This window comes from Pseudorca crassidens, chromosome 20, assembly GCF_039906515.1.
Source record: "Pseudorca crassidens isolate mPseCra1 chromosome 20, mPseCra1.hap1, whole genome shotgun sequence".
In the NCBI taxonomy this organism is placed as follows: domain Eukaryota; kingdom Metazoa; phylum Chordata; class Mammalia; order Artiodactyla; family Delphinidae; genus Pseudorca; species Pseudorca crassidens.
Window position 1 is genome coordinate 44,573,801 of NC_090315.1, and position 22,907 is coordinate 44,596,707.

Genomic DNA, 22,907 nt, shown 5'->3' on the forward strand with positions numbered 1-22,907 from the left:
GTGTGGTTAGAATACACATGTGTGGTTAGAACTGCACGTTTTTTCCTGAGGTTTATCTTTACTCTCATGATGTCAGCTCTCTTGTCATTCTAATTTCAAAAGAACCTATCTCCCTTCATTTTGGCTTGCCAGATAATTTATCATTCAAAAATTGAACTAGCAAATATTTCTTTCTTTCCCTGAGAGTCAAACTTGAAAGGCACAGTGTGTATACTTTAGTTCTAGGCTGAGCTGTTTTTTCATCTCTGGAAACTTTTCTTGTATTATTTCTTTCCAGATGTTTTCCTCATCGTATGCCTCATCCCATCCATCTCTCTCTCTCCTATTTTTGGGCTGCAACCCCATTTCCCATTTTCCAGATCAGTTATTTGCACCTTTGTTTGTTTTCTGTGTCTCCATTTCTGGTTGGATGTTTTATTTTATCCTCAACATCACTGATTCCTTTGTTCTGTTGTTTCAGTTAGGCAAACTACTACATCCAGATGTTTTTCCATTCTTTTATAGTCATGGAATTACAGCCATTTGTTGTTGTTGTTGTTCTGTTCTGTTCCTGTTAGTAGTATTTTGGTCATTTATTTCTTTCAGCGTAGTTACTACGCAGTTCACCTTACTTGCTCCTGAGGCTTTGCAGATTCCATCATCTAAAAACAAATTAATTGACGTTCCTTGAGGGCCTACTGTGTTCAGACACTGCTGCTTAGTATCTAACACTGTGGCGCCTGCTTCCCTTCCAAGGTTAACTCAGGAGAATTCTGCAGTTAGAGCTGCTTTGAGGGAGATTCTGATTAACTGAGATTTATTCCATCTTGTTCTAAAAACAATTCAAGATGACTTAAACTGTGTTCTATGTACAATATAATACGACTTTTTTTTTAAGCAGTGAGAGAATTAGGGCTAAGGGAAAATAAAGGTGGAAAAAACACGAAGCAGCCAAGCAGAGATGGGAAGATGGAGTGAGTGAAGGGAGGGTCTTGATTCTGACTGTAGCCTCAAATGGGCACAGAGGAGATGTGCTTTATGACTGAAACCTGTCCGTTTAATTTTTGTTGGTGTTGACCCTTTGAGTTCTTATTTGAATGGCTGCAGCACAGAACGGGCCACATGGTACAGCTCACTCTGCAGGCCCCCAGGGTGGGAACCGCTTTTGTGTTTTGTTCCCAGTAGGGATGGCATTGAAAGGAAACAAGAGGTGAGATACACTCATGATGTGGATGTGTGGGTGGCTGCCTGTAAACACTGGAACAGTTGCCTCATGCTCGTCTTCCAAAAGTCAGTATTGATTGAGCAACTAATTAGCCGTGTATTTCCTGTGCTCTCAATCAGATTGTTTCCCTGTTTTGGGGTGGCAGGTGTCATCTGGGTGAGAAGAAGGCTTTCTGGGGGGCTCTCTCTTCCCATAGAACACCAGAGTGGCCTCATTTCACACGTCTCAGGAAAGTTTTCCGAGTGACAGATTGATTGGTGTATGGGTGGTTACCAAAAAAGATTCTATTTTATTAAGCTGTTTGTCTTGCAAAGTGAAATCGTTTTTTTTTTAAAAAAAAACTTTATCAAAATGTCATCGTCCCGGGGTTTAAGAACGTGCCCTCTGGCTTTGAGGGAAGATTTGCAGATCCTACGGGTAAAGAGCTGTCATGTCAGGGTCTCACTCAAGCCCTTGAGTGATGAGCTCAGTCGTGGCCGCCAGCCTGAGTCTCTCTTGCAGTGGGGTGGAGGGCACCCAGGGCCAGCTGGGCACCAAATGATGTTGCCAAATCTCACCCTGGTGCCTGAAATGCCTTTTTTTTTTAATACATCCAGGGAAAATAAAAATTGAGAGATTCATGCACATGAATGCTCATGTGTAGGTAATTTTGCTTTTCTGTTTGAGGAGGAAATAGAAAACATTCCACTTGCTCATTTTTTTTAGAGTAAAAACAAGGAAATATATTAAACAATTAAAAAGTATTTGGTTTCCTGGTGGGATGAATTGGGAGGTTGGGATTGACGTATATACACTAATACGTATAAGATAGGTAACTAATAAGAAGCTGCTGTATAAAAAAATAAACAAGATTCAAAAATTCAAAACAAAAAAGTATTTGGTTTCCTGTTGGTGGCACTTAAAGAAGAGAGAAAGAGAGGAGATTGAAAGCAGTGGAGGGAAGGCAGGAGTCAGAGTCCTGTCCCCAGGGACCACCCTGCCCTCTCTGCTCCAGCTCCCAGCCCCGGCAGCCCCGGCCCCTTCAGTCGGGTGGGCAGGCTTTGTCCTTGGCCTCTTCCTCACCCTCGACGTGTCCTGTCCAGAGCCAGTTCCTCCCAGCTCTGTGGTCCATTTCCAGTCCCTGCTGCCCCCCTTCTCTGGCTGTCATTTCCCCTCAGGCCTCCTCATTTCTTGCCCGCATGGTGGCACAGCCAGTAAGCCTGGGTGTGGCCCCTTCCATCATGCTCCGGGTCCAAGCCCGTGATCCCCACCACGAGCAGTCTGAGTTCATCCTGCCCTTGCCCAGCATCTCAGATCTCTCTCTGTGCACAGAACAAATCCCCCTACCTTGCCTGGCTTGGGGGCCCTTGGTGATGGGGCCCCCCCCCCTCAGCCTCACGTCTGCCTTTTTCTTCCTCCCAGTGATTCATTGTGATGGCCTCAACCTCTAGCTTTCCTCTTTCCTGGAACATGCCATGCTCTTTCACGCCTCCGTGCCTTTGCACATGCTGTCCCCTGTGTCTGGAACACCCTCCCCAGTCCATCTACATGGCACCCAGCCTCTAAGGCTCAGCTCTGCAGCTGTCAAGCCCCTCCCTTCAACTGCCCACCCACCGGGCTTTGTGCTAGCAGCCCAGAGCCCCCCGAGTGCAGAGCATGGAGCCCAGTCCCTGAGAGGCACTCAAGGAACCTTGGCTGAATTAATAAAATGGTTTCTAGCCAGACCAGAAAGTCAGTCACCAAAAGGTTCAGTTCCCTCTGTACATACCAGTTGGGACAGCAGGAGCTGTGAGAAAACTGCTCCTAATTGTTTGAACTAGTGCATCCATTAGGCTGCCTTATATAAAGGGAGATAGGCAAACATTTAGCCTTAAATGTTAAAAGACCTCTGTGAACTCATGTGTGTTGGTGGTAGCGCTTGCAGCTGGCTGAGATCACTACCATCATCATCATCATCATCAACCTTTTTGGGGGCACCCGCTGCGTGCCAGAAACTGCGCTAAGGATGTTGCATGCAGAACCTCTTGTTTAATTCTCTGAACAGCCTGGGAAGGTTGGGGTATTATTGTTCCCATACTCAGAGAGGGAAACTGAGGCTCGGGGAGGGTAAGTGACTTGTCTGAGTCACACGGCTAGAGAGTGGCAGAGCCCAGACTCTGGGGAAGGCTTATCGATGGCTCCCTCCTGGCTAGCGTTTTGACCCTCCAGGGCTGCCTAATGCTCAGGAGGCACCCACAGACCAGGGAGGAACACCCCAGGGGTCTGGGAAGGCTTGTAGCCACCACCCTCCCCCCTCTCTGCTGCCACCCTCCTGTCCCAGAGGGACTTGAGGTGGATGCTGCCACTATTTGTCCTTAGCACCAGAGTGTGGATTTGTCCAAGGGCTGTTGCTCTGGACAGAATGCTGGTGAGGCTTGGAAGGTATGAACCCGCAGGAACTGGGTAGAGCTATCGCTGTGGGGCTGGGCAGGTGCTGTGAGGACACGCTGGCCAAGCTCACTGTCTCTCACCTGGTCCTTCAGCCTGGCCCCCACCATCTGTTCTCACACAGAAGCCAAAGTGATCTTTCTGCGTGCAAACCTGAGTGCCTTCCAAGCTTAAAACTCTTTCATTGCCCCCAGAATAAAATCCATGCCCTGAGCCCACCACTGTGTCACGTCTCACTCTTTGCCAGTCTTCTCCTCCTCTGCTTGTCCCCTCATGCTGGAACCCCCCTGCCTTGGCTGGCTGGCTGCTCCTCAGCTTCAGGCCTCAGCGGAAAAGTCTTCCTCAGGGAAGCCTTCCTGATCTCCCCGGCGGTCAATATGACCTCCTGCAGGCCTCCTGCAGGCAGCACCCGGTGCTCCCAGCCCTGCCTCAGAGGTGAGCTCTGGAGGGGCTAGGGGCTGGGACCTGGCCACCTGCATACAGACAGAGCCATGGGGACTGACGACCAGGAGGGACAACATACCCCAAATGTGACCCTCCAGAGGAAGATGCCAAATCTGGTTCCAGGATGTTGGGGCTTCATACTGGGAGAGGGGCGGTCCAAGAGGCGGGCAGTGCCTGGAACGTGCGGGGCAGTGGCCACGTGGACCCCAAGCTGAAGCCACAGCTGTGGACGTCCGTTTTCAAGGAAGGCAGGTGGAGGGAAAAAAGGGGTCAAGGTCAGAACCTTGAGACGTATCCCATTTTTGGCTTGGTGAGGAAAGCGGAGCCAGAAAGAGCACTTGGGAGAAGGCGGAAGAAAGCAGAAAAAAAAAGTAGCTAAGATATAGCACTGTTTTTATTTAGGTCTCAGATAGTCTTACTTTTTTTCTGTTTCACTTAGAATAGCTGGAACAGGAGGGCCCTACGTGGCAGTCCCTGGGATGAGAAAAACGTGTGTCAAGGCGGCTGCCGAATCCCTCTCTATTTTTAGGTTCCTGACACTACCTCTTTGAGCCCCGAGGAGGCATCCTGGCCTGAGGTGGACCGAGCTGGCATCTCTGAGGCAGATGTGGCCAGCCCTCACCTCGTTCTCCAGAAACCACCAAAAAGTCAGGTATTCACTTCTCTTGACCAGAAATAAATGCATTAGACAAATGTTCTCAGGCAATCTTGAGGGATGTGAACACAAAATCACCCCATAAATTGTTTCCTTTCCTTGGTTCAAAGTTGGGTTTTTTTGTTCGCGTTAGTTACATTAAAATTGGACAGTAATTAATGTTCTTAAAATAGAATGTCTGTATTCCCAAGTTTAGAAAGAAAAACCACCTAAGAAAGGAAAACGTGGACGCATGTGAAATGCCATTCCATTGGCCACGGAGGCTTTCACGAGCCTCAGCAGGGAGCCCTGCCCAGTGGGGTTTATGGCAGAGCAGCCCGTGTCTGCCGTGGCTTTCCACCCTGTCTCCCCCCAACCCCTCCACCCGGCTCCAGGTCAAGGAAGCCTTTGACATCTATGGCCTGGAGCCCTGGGGGTTTGCCAACCTCTAATTACATTTCTTTTTTTAAATATTGATAAACAGTTCCTCTGTTGATTCAAACATTTTAAAACACTGAGCCTGTAGCTGTTGGCTCAGAAAAAAGAGAACAGATCCCCCAGGCCTCCTTGGGCCGAGGAGCTTCTCCCTGAGCTTCCTTGGGCTCTTGGCCTTTCATTCAAACACTGAAGGAAGAAAACTGTCCCTCTGTGTGTGGGTGGGGGGAGGTCACTTCAGGATTCAAAATCAGGCCTGGCTGGGCTGAAGGGTGAGGCCTGGCTTTGCCCAGGTGGGGACTTCTGGCCTCTCCTACTAGGTGGGCTCCTGCTCTGGGTTCAGGGTGGGGGTGCGGCGGGCAGTGGCGGCAGGTGAGGTGGGAGGAGCTACCATCCGGCTGCCACTGCCCCGGGTCCTGATGCTCCACTGCACATCTGTTACCACCTCACTTCATTTTTGAGGACTGGTCCCTGGTCCTCACAGGCTTTGCATGTAAACAGGACAACAGTGGTGGCCTCCGCCTTCCTTCCCCCCAGCACAGCTGCTATGTGGGATGGAGGGGAGTGGGAGTGGAAGGGACCCCTTCTAGTCCCATGGGGTTCCAGAAGAGCTAAGTGCCATCCATTTCATTTGGGGACACCCACATACTAGGACCCTCCAGGCCCAGGCTCCCCCAGATGTAGCTGACTGCAATATGGGGGGAGGGTGGTGGTCCCCATTTCTCCTGGGTGACTCAGAGCCCAGTCAGCTGCTTCTTGCCCAGACCGCCAGGTTCCCTGTCTTCACTGATTAGAGGACTTGGCCAGCTGCCAGGTATCGACATTGCTTCTGTAGTGGCCACGTCCAGAGAAGAGTGCCTGGTGACAAACACGGTCACATCAGTGACACCCATGATACCCCGAAGCCCTCGGCTCTGTGGGGCTTACACTGAGTTCCTGACATCATCACACCTCCCCATTCTACACCATATCAGGGTGGCTACTGTTGTCGTTACCATTTTACAGATGAGGAAACTGAGGCCCAGAGAAGTAAAGCGTGCTGCCCAAGATCACAGTGGAGGAGCTGTGATTTGAACCCAGGTCCATGTGATTCTGAAACCAAAGCTCTTCTCAATCTATCCTGTCACAGAGCCTCCTGGTCTCATTTCTTGCCTTTGGCAAGTGGCCTCTGGAAGGGGCCACCCTCAAACAGAAGCATCAGGGGTGATGTGGTCCTGGGTCAAGGGCTTTATGGAGGTACTGGCAGCCATGGTGCTTCTTGTCCAGTCTTGCCCAGCTCTGCTTGGGTGTCCCCCTTAGTTGAGGGACCTGTTGGCGTGACCCATTTGGGCTGCAATTTTAAGAGGCAATTATGGATCATCTTGGTGACCATCGGGCCCTTCTGCTACATCCCAGGAAATGGACCTAACCCTGTTACAGGGTAAATCAGATATAATCAGCTTCTAATTCAATGTAGTGGCTCTGTCAACATTTATCAAGATATAGAAGCTGGTCCAGTGAGTTAGACAACAGTGATGGTTGGATTAGACTCAGACAAGAAGAACCAACCAGTATTTTCTGACAGCTTTAAGAAAAATTTAAGTGGAAGAGACAAACTTTTTCAGTACTATACATTATAGGTACACACAGTCATGTGTCCCAGACATAGATGGGGACAACTTTCAGACTGGCCACGTGCACCCCGGCAGCCTCATCCTGCCATGGTCACATCTTTCAAGTCCTGACAAAAGTACCTGGATACCTGGAACACTGCCCTGTTCAAAACCGAAGCTGGGAGGTCAACCAGTAATTGCGGCTGGCCCTTCCTTCCCCTTCTGTGCCTGAGGATCATAAAACTCTCAGCCACTGAGCTCACGGACATGGAAAACTTCTGACCAGCTCTGAGTGGGAGAGAATTTCTCTTCTAACTGGTGGTTTGGGAGTCACATAGGCCAAATAATAATCAGATTATTGGGGATTGTGATTGGATCTGTTACTTTCAGATTGGATTGACATTTTTGTCCCCGGTTCTTTCTCGACTGCCAGCCCAGCTGACCAACAGAGATCCCAGACCCTTCTCTGCAAATTCATGGAGGTGGTGGCCACTAAGAGCCAACAACGTTCCGCAGACTCCTACCCCAGCCTCCCTTCACTGCACGGGCCTGCCTTCCAGACCTCTCTGCAAAGCTCCAACACGCCCTCACGCACACCAGGGCCAGCTAATGACCTACCTCTGGTCCATCAAGTCCCTCTTTTGGACTGTTGCTTCTCCAGCTCCTCTCACAATTGGTAAGGTCTGACTCCTATAATAATCTCCTTATGCCATCATGCTTGCATGATTCTGCCTCCGACTGAGCCCTGAGCGATACAGCACCCTCAGTTTGTCTCCCCCATAAAATGGGGGTGATGTGAGATATACCAGCCCCGGGAAGGGGACTGCATCCATGTGCTAAGGGCTGTGAGCCTGGGATTGATCCTGGCAGTACATTTGTCATCATCTGAGGGTAAGCTTTAGGCCAGAATCATGACTCAGTCGGGCTTTTCGTCTTGGTACCAGCAGTGGGAGCCCCACACAGCAGGGTCCACATGAGGTCAGAAGACACGTTTATGCTGGTGGTGGAAGGCGTGGGGCGTTCTTCTAATGGTCTGATTGGTTGTACAGCCTGATGGGTACCGTGACTGAGGGTTTAAGGCAATGGCTGGTCAGAGCCTCTCCTGCTGGTATCTCAGTCCGGAACGTACCCCCAAGTTGGCACATCATTCCCCTGGGAAGCCAGTGTGTGCTGAGTTAGGAGGCTTCCAGGAAGATGCTGAGAAGGACAAGAATGGCTCATTGGGACTGAGGCCCACTCTGTTGACTTGCTGGTGAGGAGGCTTTGTTCCTGGATTGATGAGGAGCTAGTCTTGCCTCTTTTTTTTTTTTTTAAGACATTTATTTAGCTTTGCTCTTATTATTATTATTTTTAAAGTTTTTGGTTGCATTGGGTCTTAGTTGCTGCGTGTGGGCTTTCTCTAGTTTCAGCGAGCAGGAGCTACTCTTTTTTTTTTTGCGGTACGCAGGCCTCTCACTGTTGTGGCCTCTCCCATTGCGGAGCACAGGCTCTGGACGCGTAGGCTCAGCGGCCATGGCTCATGGGCCCAGCCGCTCCGTGGCATGTGGGATCTTCCCGGACCGGGGCACGAACCCGTCCCCTGCATCGGCAGGCGGACTCTCAACCACTGCGCCACCAGGGAAGCCCCCTTTTTTTAAAAAAAATTAATTAATTAATTTATTTATTTTTGACTCCATTGGGTCTTCATTGCTGCGCGCGGGCTTTCCCTAGTTGCGTTGAGCAGGGGCTACTTTTTGTTGCGGTGCACAGGCTTCTCATTGCGGTGGCTTCTCTTGTTGCAGAGCACGGGCTCTAGGCGCGTGGGCTTCAGTAGTTGTGCCTCGCATGCTCTAGAGCGCAGGCCCAGTAGTTGTGACGCACGGGCTTAGTTGCTCCGTGGCATGTGGAATCTTCCCGGACCAGGGATGGAACCCGTGTCCCCTGCATTGGCAGGCAGATTCTTAACCACTGCGCCACCAGGGAAACCCCTAATCATTACTCTTGATCATGGGATCTGTAACCATTTTGGAAGTGGATTTGGTGTGATTAAATTCTTTCCTGGCTTAATCCTTTATGGAAAATAAAAGTTTTAAATGAGGTGAATTAGGATGCATTTGCTGATGTTTGATCACCTGCAGGATAATTTACCCTGGCTCACTTCAACCCTGAGGCTTGGCCAGCACCCTGAGGGATACACCACTGGATCCTCCTACAACGGAGGAGAGAAGCTTCCCCTTTTTACAGAATGCCTGTGACTAAAGGCACCAAGGCCCTCGAGCAGCTGTCAGAAAGCCCGTGAGCTTTATACTGCAGGGAGCACCAGTCCTCCCGGTGAGGCTGTGGCGTGGCTGGGATGAGGGGCAGCATGACACCCCTGGCCTGCTTTCTGTGTTTTCTCCTGGAGTCCCCGTGACCACAGCTTAGCAAACGCAAGGGTGGGTGTGCAGTGCTGGTAGATGAGGAGGGTCTGGTGGGAAACCTTTAGTAGCAGGACTGCAGGATGAGTCAGGGTCCCTCAGGGAGCAGGAGGGGAGTCACCTGTGTCCCTGGCCCACCTGTCACTGAGGCTCCAGCCCCCAGAGACTGTTTGTGGCCCAGCCCAATGCAGAATCAGGGGTTATCACGACAGCCTGAAACACTATTTCTAAGAATAGAACATAGAAAAGAAAGCTTTCTGCCCAAATTGGAAACGAAAAGGCACTGGTACTTGGCGGGGCCACTCCAGTGACTTGGCACACTCTGTGGGAGACCTTGTTCTTGATGACACCAGAAGTGGGGCAGCCTCTGTAACCCTAGTCACATGTGTCCGGACTTGCCAGGCCCTGTGGGCCAGGCTGGGGTACACCCTGGCTCTTACCCAGACATCTGGTAACTCTTGGAAAATGGGATTTTCCTCTTCTGATAATTTGGTTTTTAACTTATTTATGGAATCTGTAGCTTTTGGTGGAGACCTATTTCTGAGGCACTATGAGTGGGGACAGTTGGGTTTCTTCCCCCAAGGCAGGTGTTTTGATGAAGGTTTGGGGTCACATCCTTGGGACTCATGGCTGCCCTGTAGCTTCTGTCCTACTGGCCAGGACTTCATGGTTTCCAAGACTCTGCTGGCTGCCTGGCCGGCCTTCATGAAAGGAGATGCACAGAATCATTCTGTCTGGGAGGCCTGATGTTCCTCTCCCATCACGAAGAGCCAAGCTACACGCAGAAGAAAATGGTGACTTGGAGTAAAACATGTTAGGCTGAAAGCCCTCTTCCTCTTTCAGAAATGTAAGTAAACATGGCCCGGGCCCTGGAGAGATGCCAGCTCAGCTGCAGGATGGCACACCTCAGGGGCTGCCCTTTCGCAGTAAAACCCTCGGTTCACGCCCCCTTCTCGCTGGGTACAGTTTGGAGGCTCATGTGGGCACATGCCCCTCACCCCTGAGAGTGGAAACCCAGAGACATCCCTCTGCCCTCAACTCAAGGCTTAACAACAGCTAACACAGGTGGAGCCCATTCTTTATGCTGGACACAGTGTCAAGGTGTTTACCCCACTCTGTACTCAACCCTGATCCCGTCCGAGAAGCCCTCAGCGGTCACAGCTTTTGCCCTTGGTCATCAGCAGGGCTGGGTTTTTGAGCCCCGTGGGTCTAATGCTGGAGCCTATGCTCTTAGCCGGCCTGCCATTTTTCCCACGGGGCCTGTCTGGTGATTCACTTCTTATTCTACACCCAGAGACAATGAGGCGTAAACCAGAATAAAAGGGGGCTATTATGATACCACTATTTTGCCCTTTATCTAAATTAGATAATGACTCACAGAGCTACTTGAAACAATATACATGTCAACCTCCTGAGCATTTAGTTATCACTTAGTGCCATTTGATGGTGCCTATGGTATAATTAACACCTTTGTCTAGAAATATGATATTTCTGTGAAATGGAAAAGTGAAAGAGAAAATAAATTTAACCTGGTCCTTCTCTTCCATACGGACAGGGCAACAGACCCATGGTGGTGGTCAGCTGGCATGGCTTAGGCTGGTGAGTGGACAAGCAATCATTCCCAGCTCTTTCCAGGCGGGATTGTGTCCTGGGAAGGGGGCAGCCTGTCGTCGAAGTAGCAGCAGGCCCAGCTGAGTGATGCTGCTGAGCCCCAGATAACTCAGTGCCCATTCATCAGCCTCAGCAGAATCGGGCATCTGCCACTGGCATCTCCAGATGTTTGCCTTTATCAGATGTCGATGCGGTTCAGTGTTTTCATTAAGGGCCTTGTTGAAAGCTCTAGCTGGTTGGGGACGCTTATTGTTCATTTTATTTGAGTTCCTTATCATGTTCAAAATGTTCCAGGCACCATTAGGAGACACAAAAGCCTCAGAAAACACAGTTGCAGGGGGCGGAAGCTCACTGTAGCCTGGAGGAGACACACCACCGACATTTACAAACATTTGCTGAACAGAATCAGCTGTTAGGAATGAAAGTCGCTCACAGCAGCACAACAGTGCATGGGGGGCAGGGAGGTGGAGACAGGATTTAATGTTTGCCTGAGGGCATCTTCTAAAATCAGATGGGTGTTCCAGCCTGTTTGTTCATTAATGTGGTCTTCTGATTGCTTCCCAGGGAGAATGGGGTGTGGGGGCCAGACATGAGGCAGAAGCTTGATCAGGAAAAGATTAAAGGGGACACACATCTTGACTTGAGGTGAACATTTGAGGTACAGGTCCAGGCACGTTATAATTATTGCTTAATCATAAATGTAGCTTGGTGAGATGCGTTGATTCACACACAGGTTGCTAAAGGCATTTAGGGAAAACAGAACGTAGGCAATGAGCACTGTCTCCATCAATTTGTAAAATTCACATCTGAGACAGCATCCTGGAAGGGCAGAGAACCCTGCTTATAGGCATAAATTAAAGCCATCTTCCTCAGAAAAAGATAATTTCAATGATCAATAACCTCTTGAAAGAATTCCTGGAGAGTATGCCTTTTTAAAAATTGACTTCATTTATTCTCCTCCTCTTATCAAAAAAAGGATTTTGGAGGCTTATAGCAAAAGATATGACAGTGAGGTTATTAAAATAGAAATGGGAAATTAAAACCCAGTCAGAAAAGAGAATACAAAATTTCTAACTACAATGACTAACCTTTCTTCTGTGATCAAGATCTAAATTTAGCCTCGAGCTTCTTGGAATCCAAGGTGAAAAGGGAAAACAATCAGTTATGTAGGTTCAGTTACATTTAGGACAAAGCGTGTCAATTCATGAGTATTTATTATTTGTGAATTTATAACAGCAAGAGAGGCAGAGGAAACTCCTAGGAAAATGGAGGAGAGATTTTTAAAATATTTAGAAAATATCGAAATTTTTTTGTGGATATCGAAATTCTTTTGTGAGAGCCAAAGCTTAGGCAACAGTGGCAGACACGTTCACTGAGATCTGGGTGGGTGAACCTGGGCTGGCTTTGTTGCGATCAGTTTATTGATGAATAAATCACAATTTGTGATTTGTTGAGCCAGCCAAGGCCATGACCAGGACCCAGGCATTTGGCGTGTCTGGCCCATCCTTGGGAAGAGGCCGTGTCCTATTTCTCTGTACCAGTGCCTGGTACATTTTGCACATAAATAACTCAACCATGGCTCTGTCTGCCCTGGGTTGAGAACGCCAGGAGGGCAAGAACACAGTCCCAGCACCCCGGGGTGTCTGCCAGCTCCTAGTAGCCATTCAGTTAGAGTTGTATGCTAATAGCTCACAAACTAAAGATGGGAGAAGCACCATAAAATGCCAAGCACTATTAGTGGAAGCAACTTAGTGGGAGCATTTTCATTACTCTCAACCGGCAATGATCAAATCTGCCGGTTTTCACTGTGGAGAACTCCTGGATTGGACCTGCCCAGGGGCAGGTGGGCAGTTATGATGTGTTGGATGAGTGGGTACAGTTGTGATGTTGGACTTCTTTTTATTTATTTATTTTAAATTTATTTATTTATTTTTGGCTGCATTGGGTCTTCATTGCCGCACATGGGCTTCCTCTAGTTGCGGCGAGTGGGGGCTACTCTTTGTTGTGGTGCACGGGCTTCTCTTGTTGCAGAGCATGGGCTCTAGAGTGCAGGCTCAGTAGTTGTGGCACACGGGCTTAGTTGCTCTGCATCATGTGGGATCTTCCCGGATTAGGGCTAGAACCCCTGTCCCCTGCACTGGCGGGTGGATTCTTAACCACTGCGCCACCGGGGAAGTCCTGGACTTCTTTTTAGAAGGCTCTGTCATGGCCCTTCTGATGGCGCACTCACTGCGGGGCTCTGCGGGCTGTGTCGGGTCTCATAGGGCCCTGCTAGTGGGTAGGTGGGGGAGGGACCCTCAGTGACAATGCTGACCTGTCTCTAGCTGTCCTCCCAGCAGGCTTTAGGGTGGGATTCGAGCAGGCACTGCATTTTACCAGCTGGTTTGCAGCTGCCTTTTATCCTCAGTGCAGATTCCTGTGCTTCTCTACAGAGCCTTTGTATTTCACGCTTTTCTTTGAAATGTCCCTAGAGGGCTCATTTTGGCCCTGCAGAGAATGCCTTTCTTGAGAGATGGAGCCCTGGGCTCAGGGGGGCAGGGTCTTGTGGAGGCTGCTGAGGTCGGGGAGGCTGGGGGGCCAGGCGGGGGGCAGTGCAGTGAGGGCAGAGCGCCGTGGCCTGGACATCAAGTCCCCAGGAGGGGGGATGCATTGCACACAAGACATCACGTGTGGCGGAGGCAGGCTGTGTGGGTCCCTCACGTCCTCCCACACTAGGTCTGTGTTGGGCGCAGTTGTGTCTGAAGTGAGGAGCTGGGAAGCAGCAGGAGCGCTAGTCTGGGCACGACGGCACGGGGGCTCTGCGTTAATCAGGTTCCCTCTCTGAGACTCAGTTTTCCACATCTCTGAAGTGAGGGTTGGAATAGTAGCTCAGTAACACCAGATCAGGGTGTCCGGAGGTAAAAGGCAACTCGAAGTCCCATCGCAGTGCCTGGCTCGGAGCACGTGCTCCTGCGGCTGTGATTCCTGGGCTGATTATCCTGCGCTGGAGGCTGAAGGAGCTCCGTCCCCCAAGCTCTCACTCCCTCGACGCAAGTTTTACACCCTCAGGAGAGGACGCTGAGCTTATCGCCCATCGGGCAAGCCTCACGGCCTGTCTGACCCCGTGTGAGAAGTGGAGATCTCTGATTGTTCCGCCTGTCCCCCGAGGGCTGCGAATCAAGTGCTGTCCCCAGAAGGTCCGCAGCCCAGAGCCGGACACACAAATGCCCCACGAGGGCCGGTGTTAGTATTAGACACTGTGGCTGCTCCATGGGTGTTAGGAAGCACAGGGCTCTGGGGTGGTGGTGGGGGGCAGATGCCCCTGGGGGAGGGAGAAGGGGAGGGCTGAGGGGCGGTCCTTGCTGTCCACACACTCGGATGGCCCCACCAACCTGAACATTGTTGGTGTTGTCACCCCAGACGCTGCTTTGAGGTTCAGGCACAGATGACGCATGAATTCCCCTCCCCAGCGGGTCTCACCACTGCCACCTCGGCCTCAGAGGCAGGACTGTCTTATATTTTTATACGCTAAATCTGGCATCCCTAAGCGAAGGGGTTAAGAATAAACAGTGGGTGGGCTAAAGGATTTAAATCAGCCTGACACTGGACACTCAAGACTCAAAACAGCTGTGCATGCACGAGCATTCCCAGCTACGAATCCTCACTTTGCTGCAGGGTTTGACTGAGAATCATTTTATCTGTTTCTCCATCACCATGGATGGAAATACTGGAATAGATCCTAATTTTTTTTGTTTGTTAATTCCAAAGTTTCCCAGACATGGAAAAGGACTTATAAGTCAGATGAAGGGCCCAAAAAGTACTTTAGGTAAAATAAACAGAACAGGGATACCAGCAGCATTAGTGGGCCCTGAGCCTATAGTGGACGGAGAGAATTTAGGCAGAGCAGACTCTTAATGGCAGGACCACAGCATCTGAAATATCAGGTGAGGAATCGCTCAGACTCTGCGGCAGATGCTGGTGAGTTCTGCCCAAGTAGGGAGCCCGCTGGCCATCGTTGGCTGCCACTGTGGGAGGGTGAGGGCTGCTGTCAGCATTAAGGTGTGAAGAGAGAGACCAGAACGAGAAGCCAGCAGGAGGAGACCATGTGGCTGAACTGGTTTAAGGTCTGAGTGCCCCCCTGGGCATGGTTGGGGGGGCAGCGGCCAGGCAGCGCTGGCCTGTGTGCCGCCCCTGGGTCAACCCAGTCCCCCTGCTCCCCCAGGCCTGTCCTCCTGCCAGGACCACCTCAGTGCAGTGATCAGAACCGGCAAACTCCTTGGGTACTTGTTACTGGGGCACTGCTGTGGGGTTGGAGTGAGGAGCTCCAGTTACGGGGGTCACGCTGCCTGGTTAGATAGGGGCCGAGAGCTGGGGTCTGAGGGCAAGGGCAGTTCCCTGACACCTTCCACCATCCTCTGCCAAAGTGACCACTATAGTTCAAGATGGCGGCCTGGGCTTGTGGGGCCCAGAGGAGCCCCTGTCCTGACTCCCTGCTTAGTCGCTCCCGCCTCCCCTGCAGTCATGGATGGAAGGGTGGGGAGTGAGGGGTTAGAGGGGAAGGGACGGGGGATGGACTGAGGCTGAGCTGATGGCCAGCTGGGCTGCCCACAGAATCAAGGTGGGGCAGGTGGAAGTGATGATGGATAAAGATCAAAGAAGATGAGGCCTGAGCACAGTAGTGGAGGAAGGTGCAGCCAACATGCAGAGCATCCTTATAAAACCAGTTGGGTCACTAAAGCAAGCCCCAAACTTTATCTCAGTTTTTGACTCTGTAAAATGGAGCTCCCTCCCTGCTTTGTCCTGGTGGCACCCAGGGGAAGTGGCTGTGATACCCTGGACACCCCAGGGCAGTGGGGTGGCCATCAAGAAGTGCTGAGGGTGGGAGTTGGGGGGTAGAAGTGGAAATGATAGACAAGAGGAATTCAGGAGTCTGATCATCATGTTTGGAGACAGGGTGGCTGGGAGGCCAGTGTGCCTTGAGCAGAAATGAGGGCATGGGGGAAGTATGTTTTGTAACGTGTTGAGTTTGAGAAGGCGGCTAGCAGCTGCAAATGTGGGCCTGGACCAGGGGAGCCAGAGGCGGGAGGCTGGTGAGGGTTAGTTTCATCAGGAAGTTTATGAGCAGCTAAGGGGCATTTGCTGAGCAGAGAAACAAGCCAAAGATAGTGCTGTGGGGAGAGTGGGCATCTAGAAGCAGCAAGGTGACAGGATGGAGGAGAGGAGGTGGGAGGACGCTGGTAAAGTACACTGCGTGGAGTTTAGGGCAGCAGAGGCAGTGTTGGATGAGACTGAGGCACCTTCCTGGAAAAGGACTAGGGAAGGGAGGGCATGAAGTGCAGATTACGAGGAATGAGTGGATGGTGAGGACATGGAAGAAAATTTTACTGACTGTCAAGGTCCCCCCCACCAACAACCTGTTAGGAACCATGAGTCCCCACTGGCCCAATGCCCAGTGCCAAGATACACTGCCATTCCTGGCTGCCCGACACAGCCCTTGGGAGTGGGCAGGGAGGAAGCCCGTGGCCAGGATGACAGCCCCCAAGTCCCACAAGTGACCAAACCGCCTTACACCAAACATATATAAAAGGTCAAGATCAGGACATTCAACAGATTTCCAGCCACGTCTACCTCCCCAAACATAGCTGTGAATCCAGAAGTAAACACAAAGCAGTAGAAATGGCTGCCACCGCCCCTCCACTACTGTTGGGCTTTGCTTTGTAAGGAGAGACCCCGAAGCCCTCACTCAGAGCCGACTTGCTTTTATTTAACACACAGTTCTGATCAACATTGTAACCTGGTTTCAATTTTTAAAAAAATCAAAATCAAGAGAAAAAAAGCACAAGGTAAATGGCTGTGCAAATCTCAAATGTGTGAGATCACTGCGGGGAGGGCTTGGCCTGGACAGGCTCTCGGTTCCCACAGAAGACTGATATTCTATGATTCCCACATTTTGTAAAGAGGATCCCTGAGTTATGAAGACATTGTGGAATAATATTCCATCTCCATTGCTTAAGAAGGTAGGGCAGTGTATGGTACATGTTAGGAAGTAGTGTTTTTAAAAGTTTAGGCTCTTGAGCAGGGAATGGAACCCGATTTACTGAGCACTTACTATGTATTCACCAACTTAAATACGTTTACCTCCTAACAATCCTGCAAGTAACTATTATCTTTACCATTTTATGGAAAAGAAAACAGACTTAGAAAGCTGAAGTGATTTGTCCCAGCCACACTGCGAATGCTTTTTCCACGTCACCCTCTGCTTCCTTACAGTGTCCTGGCAGTGTCCTGTGTGGAAAGCCTGCTCTCTGACAACAGGTGGACCTACTGGCCTGGAGCCCGGTGATGCCCTTGAGGGTAGTTCTGATGCTGGCACTGCCCCATCAGTTCACTGTGGAGCCCTAGGTTCCTGCCTCACCCTCCACAGCTTTGGCCACTCTGAGGTGTGGCAGCGGGGGAACCAGCCCTGCTCCTGCTTCTGAATCCAAGACGAAGCTCCCCTCTCCTCCTGGGTAGACCATGAGCAGTAAAGTCCTTGCAGCTGGAAGGCAAACAAATAGGTACGAGAGCCCCATCATGAGGGGTAGTTTTGTGAACCCCGTCCTCCAGGGAAAATCACTGCTGAAGGACTTTAATGCTGACCGGCTCTGTTTTTCATTCCCTAATCATTCAGAAAAATACATCCATTTCAGTTTATTCAAAACAGTGGAAAATCATTGAGGTTTTTCCTGTTTAAAGGTCAAACTGTAAAAAGATAAGTGGACTCAGAGAAATCCAGGCTAGTCATGAAAACGTGGCAGTGTATTAAAATCTAAAAAAGATTTAATCCTCCTTTGGAAACAGCTCATAATAATCCCCTCTCTACTCTCCCCTATGTGTGTTAAATTTCTGTTTTTAAGTCCAAGGACACGAAGCAAGTGACTTTGAATGGGTGGAGCATGGGCTATGCAGACTGGGGTCCTGGTTCAGAATCCCTGACCAGCTGCTCCACACCAAGTGTGAAGCGTGGAGCAAGTACCCTCACCCCCTGAACCTCAGTTCCCTCGCCTGTAAAATGGGGAGGATCTCTGGTCTCGGTGCTCTCCTACTGGCCTGGGGTGCTGCCTGGCAAGGTGTAGGCCTGTGGGCCTTTGAGAACCTTCCCACCAGCCCATCCATGCCTTCCACCTGAGAGGCGGACAGGTGTGGCCTGGCTTGGTCCACTGACAGATCCCCTGCTCCAGCCTCCTTCCCCGCCTCTGGCCCCAGGACATTCCCAGACTCTGCTAGGGCTCTGCCGCATGGACTTGGTGACCTGTGAAGGCCTTGCAGCTGGAAGATAAACGAGTATCTGCGAGATTCCCATCATGAGGACATTTTAAAGGGCACTAGGTAATTTAACTGCTTTTGTGAAGCTGAGCAAGTGATGGGGGAATGAGAGAGTATTTTGAAAACACAGCCTGGCTGTGAAAATCCTGGCTTTTCTCTTTGTTAAAAACTTGGAGAAAATCTTTAAGGGCATCTTTGGGAAGATAAGGAACAGCTGTGTCCCCTCTTTATCAAATCAAGGCTCCCTCTCTGCTCAGTTTTGTGCAGCTCTGCCTGTGGAGTAGGCTCAGCCTGGTCTCCCACACCAGCAGCCCGACTCATGGGGTCCGGGAGATACAGTCAGGTTTCCTGGTGGCAGTCCCTCTAAGACGTGGGAGGCTCCCACAAACGGGAGCTGGCTTTTGTTTCTTGATTTGTGTCCAAGTAGGAACAGAAGAAATGGCGTGGGTAAGAATCTGTAGGGGAAAGTGCCGGCTCTTGGCTCCAGCCAACAGGGGCGTGGCAGGAGATGAGGCTGGCAGCAGCCAGATCCCACAGACATCGGGTGGAGAGAGTGACGTGTCTCATTTGTGTCCTACAAAGGTCACACGGGCTGCGCTGTGGGAGGGGAAGGGCTCAGAGGCAGCAGGGCCCGGTTGCCTTGGTCACCTAGGGACATGGTGGCGGGGAAGCACAGATGATGAATCTGGAGAGCTGGTGGGCTGGTGTGACATGGAGGGCAAGGGACAGGTGGGCCTGGGAGGAGGCCTGGGCACTTGGGTAGATGTGAGGGCTCAGTATGAGATGTGGGGACTCATTATGAGATGGGAGGGATGGTATGCATGTGGGTGTCGGTGGTGAGTCAGAGTTGGGCAGGTAGAAACTGAGGTGCCTGAGCGACATCCAGGTGGACTGAGGTGCTGTAGGACATAAAAGTGCGCAGTTAGAGAGAAAGTCAAGCCAGAGGTAGAAAAGTGTATGAGGCCAGCACACGGGTGGCCGGTAACTGAAGCCAAAGAGCGGACGAGATCCCACAGGGAGAGTGTAGGGTGAGGCCCAGAGAGGGCCAGGACAAGCTCCAGGAATGACGGGCATTCGAGCTTCAGGAAACAGATTCCATGGAGAAGCCTAAGGAGTGGACAGAGGGGTGACAGGGAGAATGTGGAGTCAGGGGGACCCGGAGACAAGAGGCTACAGGGGTCAGGGCCATGGGGAGCGTTGCCTGAGAGACTGGACTCCTGGCTGGGTTAACCTGTGGGTGACAGAGGCATTTAGCCCAACCAGCAATGCCGAGGTTCATGCTGTGGTTTCAGCCAGCTCTGCAGATGGTCTGTTTTCCTGGATAGAAGGTTCAAAGTGGGCTTCTTGGGAGTTTCCAGGAGATCTGTCTGTGGAAACTTTATCCCACATCTTACATTTTCTCCCTGACAGGATCTTTTTAATTTAGATAAAAGTGAAACCAGGGCTACTGTGTTTATGTTATTTTAATCTTGACTTTAAAAATACTTACAGCAAACACTTATTTTAAACGTTAACATGAGGTTCTATTTTACTATCCTTTATGCTCTTCAAATGAAGTGCCTAATTTTAAAAGATCTACAAATTACATACATAATTTGTGGGCTCTTGGAGAGAGTCTACCTCTTCAGCTTTTTTTTCAGGTCACAAGAGACCTGTCTTAGACCATTAGGTATTTAATGTGACATGCTCTGCTTTGCAAAGTAAAAGAGAAAGGGCTGTTTTGGGCTTGGATACAGCAGCTTTGCCCCCAGATGTGTCCAACAGCTTGATTTAGTATTAAAGTTCTGAAGTGATTGGTGATCCATTAGCGTGGCTATTTAAAGAGTTCATTGAATTAGCTACAAGCCAACAACATCTGCGCTGAAGGGCAGCTAGGTGAGGCCAGGCAGAAAGAACCAAATGGAATCTGAATGGAGCTGTGGATTCTGCCTTCCATGAGGCTCTGAGAGCAGACCTCCAATAAGAAAAGTTACAGGTTGCTGTCACCTCTGCGTCTGGTGATCAGGCAGGTGCCAGTTGCTGCCTGCTGGGCCCCGGTCAGAGAGGACTCCTTGCTGTGAATGAAAACTGTCACGGGGCATGGCTCAGAGCTGGACCCTTTCCTTTTGCTGTGTCTCACTCCTCCCCTCCCGCATCTCTCCCTTGTCCCCTGCCAGCCCCTTCCCATCTCCCCATCCCTGGGGCCTCAGACCCTGAGCTGTCCCAGGTCTACACTCCCACCCCACTGTTCCCTCCCCAAGTCATTGCAGCCGCCCCAGCAGGACGTGCTCCCAATCCCTCCTGCAGCACGTCACCAACAAACTGCAAGTCTAAGACCATTGTCGTCTTCCCCTAAGCCTGGCAGTTTCCTCTTATAGGCGTCACCCAACTCGTCCCCTCACTCTGCCTCCTCCTTGTATGCCTAGCAAACAGTTTACCTTGGCAAGTTCACCAGGAAGCAGTAATACTGCTAAAGCCCGGCGCTTGGTGGATCTTTTATTTCTGAAGTTGTGTGTGTGTAGGTAGGTGTGCCTTCGGTGGGTGTTTAGCAGTTTCCAGGCTGAAGTTATTACTCCCCATGCTAACCAGAGCAGCCCTTAGGGCTTCAGCACTTGGTGTGTCAGAGCACAGGCAATGCTGTATTCCAGGGGCATCTTGGCTGGTCCAAGGGCCTGCTTTGTCCAAGTCCAGGCAGGAGGCCTGTGTCCTTGGAGGATGTGTCAGTCCCCCTAAGAGCTCCATGGCTGGAGAGCTCCCTACAGATTTCTGGGGCACTCAGTCACAAATACTGTACCCGGACTTCCCTGGCAGTCCAGTGGTTAAGACTCCACGTTCCCACTGCAGGAGGCATGGGGTTTGATCCCTGGTCGGGGTAAGATCCCACATGCTGCACAGCGCGGCCAAAGAGAAGAAAAAAAAAACCAAACAAACAAATGCCATACCCAAGGGCTCTTTGTAGTGGCTGCTGTGGTGTCTGCCTAGACCTTGTCTTCAGGGCTGGCACATCTATCCTCTAGATGCTGGGACTATCTCGCAGCTGCATCCCTTCCTGGAATTGCCCTTGGCAGAGGTGAACTGCCTCACTCAAGGTTAAGCCCTTTCCCAGAGGTTGGCCTGGGGAGGAATCACCAAGGCCAGGCCCCTTGGCCTCCGTTCGGGACAACTCTGAGGGGCCATCTCAGCTCCTGAGTTCCCTGCAGAACTGCTAAGGCCTCAGGTGTAACCACAGTCTGGCTCAGTTTCTTCCTCTTCCCAATCCTGCCTTCGTCACTTCCTTGCACTCACCGTCAAGTCTGCACACAACTCGGGGAAACCAAGCTAAGACAGCTGCCATGGCTGAGCTCAGAGAGAGGCAGGGCTGACCCAGCACCCCTCAACCCCCTCAAACTCCCAATCCAGAGCTATCCTGCCTGGCCATGCTGTGCCGGGGCTGCTGAGATGTTTCAATTGTTCTACTGTTACACTCAAGTCTTCCTAAGGGTTACTTGGGAGATATTTGTTTTTGGACTAGAACTTAGGAAAAATTGTGCTTCTTCGGGACCTTGGCCTGTGTTTGATTTGTGTTTATGCTACCTATACCCACAATTGGGGAAGAGCTCAGGCTTTCTTTGCTTTGGCTGCTAGGAAGCTTGGAGCTCAGTCCGTGTTGCAAGACACCCTGGTGCCTTCTGAGTTCCCTTAACACACCTTCCTCACTACTGTTATTTGTGTTGCTTTGCTGTATCACACAGCTCCCTCTGAGCTGCCTCAAAGTCTGTTTGGAACGAGATGAGGTATTAATGAGAAAACACATACATACAGTGTTAGGGCTGTGTTGTCAGACAGACCTGGCTGCTGGTTACCAGCTGGGACATTTGCCAAGTCACAATTTCTCTGAACTGTAGTTTCTTCAGCCAGGGAGTGGGCCTGATGCCTGCATCACAGGATTATTTTGAAGATACATACAGTAAACACATGGCTGATACACATCAAGTGCTCAATCAATGGAAGATGTTAATAACAATTTTTAAATGAAATTGTGTTGCTCTCATGAACCTGCCCTATCAGGTGGTCTGATCTCCCTCCTTCGTCCCTGTCACATGCTGCCTATTAGCCAAGAGGCATTTTGGGGCCCTTGGGTTTCACTTTCTCGTGGGAGAAGGACGGCCACCCAGGCATCCACGGCTCCCAGCAGACTGTGTGGACCAGCAGCAGGGGCAGTGGAGGTGTTCACGGATTGTTAATCCAGGCAGGTGGACACACAATTAAAACATTCATGATAGGGGCTTCCCTGGTAGCGCAGTGGTTGAGAGTCCGCCTTCCGATGCAAGGGACACGGGTTCGTGCCCCGGTACGGGAAGATCCCACGTGCCGCGGAGTGGCTGGGCCCGTGAGCCATGGCCGCTGAGCCTGCGCGTCCGGAGCCTGTGCTCCGCAACGGGCGAGGCCATAGCAGTGAGAGGCCTGTGTACCGCAAAAAAAAAAAAAAATTCATGATATAAACGAGCACATACTTGGCTGGAGAAAAACTGAAAGTAAAATTCTTAATGTAAACTGAGCCTTCAGAAAATGAAAAAAAGGTTGTAGATGAGAGATATGTGATGAGTAATTTAACCAAGATGATGTAAATCTAGGCCTTTGAATACTTTAAATATAACCATCTGATATAAAAAGAAGTGCACTAAATTTTTTAAAGCTGAGATCTTTCCTCGGGTGAGAGACTCACTTTCCTGCAGGGACATGTTCCCCAAAAGGCAAGTGGAAAAGGCAAAGAATAAATCCATGTCGGCATCACATCCCCCTCCAGCCAGCTTAGGAGGATCCCACGCATTTTGTAGTCTGTCCTAGCATCCCATATGTCACATGTCACCTTGCAAACCAGTTTGGAACCCGTATTAGAACAGAAAAGCCCATTTCAAGAGGGTGGTGGCTTAGGAAAATCT

At 50.6% G+C, this 22,907-nt stretch overlaps 1 protein-coding gene and 1 pseudogene across 3 annotated transcripts in view; both read right to left on the bottom strand.

Moving 5' to 3' along the window:
* Positions 1 to 7,303, bottom strand: part of LOC137215410 (ras GTPase-activating protein-binding protein 1 pseudogene) — a 69,804-nt pseudogene extending 62,501 nt beyond the window's left edge.
* The window catches only part of SMPD3 (sphingomyelin phosphodiesterase 3), an 82,410-nt gene that overhangs the window by 31,297 nt on the left and 28,206 nt on the right, over positions 1 to 22,907 (bottom strand). The window lies entirely within an intron of this gene.